The sequence below is a fragment of the Atta colombica genome, unplaced genomic scaffold (genome assembly GCF_001594045.1).
Source record: "Atta colombica isolate Treedump-2 unplaced genomic scaffold, Acol1.0 scaffold43, whole genome shotgun sequence".
NCBI lineage: Eukaryota > Metazoa > Arthropoda > Insecta > Hymenoptera > Formicidae > Atta > Atta colombica.
In genome coordinates this window covers 80031-83178 of record NW_017259532.1, presented here as the reverse complement: position 1 = coordinate 83178, position 3148 = coordinate 80031, and the positions used below count along the sequence as shown (strand labels likewise).

The following is a 3148-nucleotide window of genomic DNA, read 5'->3' as shown; positions in this document are numbered from 1 at the left end:
AGCCTACTCATCGAGCAATTGAATATAATTGGTTGGATTTGAATCTGTATGTAAGAATCTATTATATTTAATTTTCGGCGAGTGTGTGAATTATCGTTTTACTATTCGTCAAAAATTATTTTAAAAAATCATTAAAAAATCATTAAAAAAATAAATAGAATAAATAAATAAATAAAAATAAATAAATCGAAATAATAATAAATAAAATAAAAATATGAAAAGCGCGCTGTGTGCTAGTCCTCCTAAAGTAAAATAATCATGTACCTTACTAAAATTGGCCCTTAATCGCGATCTCATTGTTGCCGCTATATTCCGCACATCATTGACGTATATCGCGTATCGCACCGGTGACACGTGACACGTTTCGTGACATATAATTGTGACGTGACGGAAGATCGGTGAATGGCGCATATGTAAGAGGTTAGTGCAGGTTACCGAATAAAATGATGAAGATTTAAACACACAATAGGCACAAACAACAGAGAATAATGAACCGTTCAATCAGAGTTCTAGGATATAATATCGAACTTACATTAGAGCTTTGATTGAACGGTTCGTTATTCCTTGTTGTCTGTGTCTATTACCTGTGCCTATTGTTAAGTCTTAATAGTGGCGGTTAATAATATAATAGTAAAAGTAAAAATAATAGTAAAAGTTTTTCCTGCAGAAAATCCTCGCAAATTAAAAAAAAAGAGAGAGATGAGAGTGGCTGGACAACAAATTACTGTGTGGGAGTAAGAAGGAGATGCGAGACGAAGCAGGACATTTTGACATTTTGTACTTTATTTCCGTAAAATACCGCGTAAACTACTTATTTCTTATCAGTGTACTAATAAAAAAGAGACGACAATGTCGAGACGTGTGTGGAAGTAAAAAAGATATCAGACGAGGGATGAGACACGATAGAGGCAAGAGGTGAGAAATGAATGAAGGAAGAAACGAGATAGAATCGAAAGATGAAAGAGAAAAGTCACTAAATGGAAAATGAGAAAGAGAAAAGACAGACGTATACAATTTAAGATATAGGTGAGAGAAGAAACTTTAAATTTGAAATTTAATCTTGAAATTATTATACTGTTGATGTTAAGAATTAATAATTTAAGATATTTTGCATTTTATAATATTTCTATACACTCTGATATAAAATGCCTTGTGAACTATACATTTCTTAGTAACAAACATTAACATATTTCTTTATGAGAGATATGAAACAAGAGAAAGACGAAACAAGATATTGGTGATTGGTGAAATGAGAGATAGCAAATAAAAAAGATACGAGAGGGACAGAAAAAAATGATATTTTTTGTGAGAGAAGAAATTTTAATTTAAAAATTTAATTTTAAAATTAAATCGTTGCTGTCAAAGGTTTAATAATTTGAAATATTTTGCGTTTTATTTCTGTATATTCTGATATAAAATGTCTTGTGAACATTGGAGACAAAAAAAAGAGATGATCAGAGTTGCAAGAACAGGAAATTGGAAGTAAGAAAGATATACCAAGTGAATAAGAGATGAGGGCAGAAAGAAACGAAGTAGAAGCGAAAGACCTGAGAGGAGAGAGAAGGAACGAGATATCGGCGAGAAAAGAGAGATGCCAAATAAGAAAGAGGAACAAAGAAAAAATGGCACAATAAGACTTCACTATTTTTACGTTACCATCCAATTTCCTTTTTCTCGGAAGAAACGCTTGCTTTTGCAAGATCTTCATCTGAGATGTACTTGGTATCATTTTCATATCTGACATATTCTCAACAAGTAAGAAATATGACATTTTTTCAGTATTAAGAATGCTAGATATTTGAAGTTTTGTTTTCATTTTAAATGTATCATGAACTTTACATCGTACTTCGAATCTAAATTTAGGTAAGAAAAGAAATTTTTATTTTTAAATTTAATCTTAAAATAAAATTGTTATTTTCAAAGAATTAATGATTTCGTCGTTTTCAGTCGTTTTATTTCTGTACATTTTGATATAAAATATATTGTAAGCTAATTTTTTAGTAACGACGAAAAAGAGATAAGAGAAGTGAGACAAGACATTGGAAATAAGAGAGATGTGAGGGTAATTGGACGAGTAATTGGACGAGATAGAGGCAAAAGGTGAGATGAAAGAAGAAAAAAACCAGACAGAAGCGAAAGATGAGGAAGGACAGACAAAAGACTGGAGAAACCAGATATTGGTGAGAGAGGAGAGACGAGAGATAAAAAATAAGAAAGGCAAAGAAAAAACGAAATACAGGTGAGAGAAGAAATTTAACTATATGTAGAATTTAATCTTAAAATTATATCATTATTGTTAAAAATTAATAATTTCAGACACTTTATATTTTATTTCTGTACATTTCTGTAAATAAAATGTATCATAAACTATTTATTTTTTAGTAATGACGAAATAGGGATGAGAATGGCGAGACAAGACATTAGTAGGAAAAAGATTTAAAGCGAGTGATGAGATGCGATAGATGAGAGCCGAGAGATTAGAGAAGGAAAAAGCTGGGTAGAGTTGAAAGAGGAGTTGAGAGATGAGAAATGAGATGTATATAATTCAAGATACAAGTGAGAGGAGAAATTTTAACTTTGAAATTTAATCTTGAAATTAAATAGCTGATGTCAAACAATAAATAATTTAACATTTTATGTTTTATTTCTGTATATTTTGATGTAAAATGTATTGTAAACTATTTATTTCTTAGTAATGATGTAAAAGGATTATTACAGGCAAGTCAAGAAATTGGAAGTACGAAAGAGACGAGTGATGAGATAGAGGCGAAAAATGAGAGAAGGAAGAATTGAGATGAAGGCGAAAAACAAGAGAGGAGAGATAAAAGACTAGGGAGTGATATTGGTGAGAAAGCAATGCTAAGAGATGAAAAACGAGAAAGAGGTGAGATAGATGAAGACAAAACGAGTTATAGATGAGAGAAGATAGATGAAGAAGTTCTAATTAAAAAATTTAATTTATAATTAAATTGTTATTAGAGAATTAATAATTTGAGACATTTTAAAGGTTTATATATTTCTGCATTTTATATAAATAAATAAATGTCTTGCAAACTATTTATACTCTTTTTACACTTATTTATCCTTGAATTGAATTTGTCAAAAGCTTAAATATGGAAATTAATATAAAATGTTACAAGAATCTCTG

The 3148-nt window shown here is 30.0% G+C and overlaps 1 long non-coding RNA gene across 2 annotated transcripts; it reads left to right on the top strand.

Annotated features, from left to right (window-relative positions):
* The first annotated feature begins 1364 nt into the window (after nucleotides 1-1364).
* Nucleotides 1365-2930, top strand: LOC108691232. Of its 2 annotated transcripts, none has more exons than XR_001931920.1 (4): nucleotides 1365-1755; nucleotides 2002-2239; nucleotides 2383-2556; nucleotides 2719-2930. It is a non-coding gene; the product is annotated as an uncharacterized LOC108691232 (long non-coding RNA). The 2 variants fall into 2 exon arrangements; XR_001931921.1 differs by lacking the exon at nucleotides 1365-1755 and adding an exon at nucleotides 1765-1863.
* The last annotated feature ends 218 nt before the right edge of the window (nucleotides 2931-3148 follow it).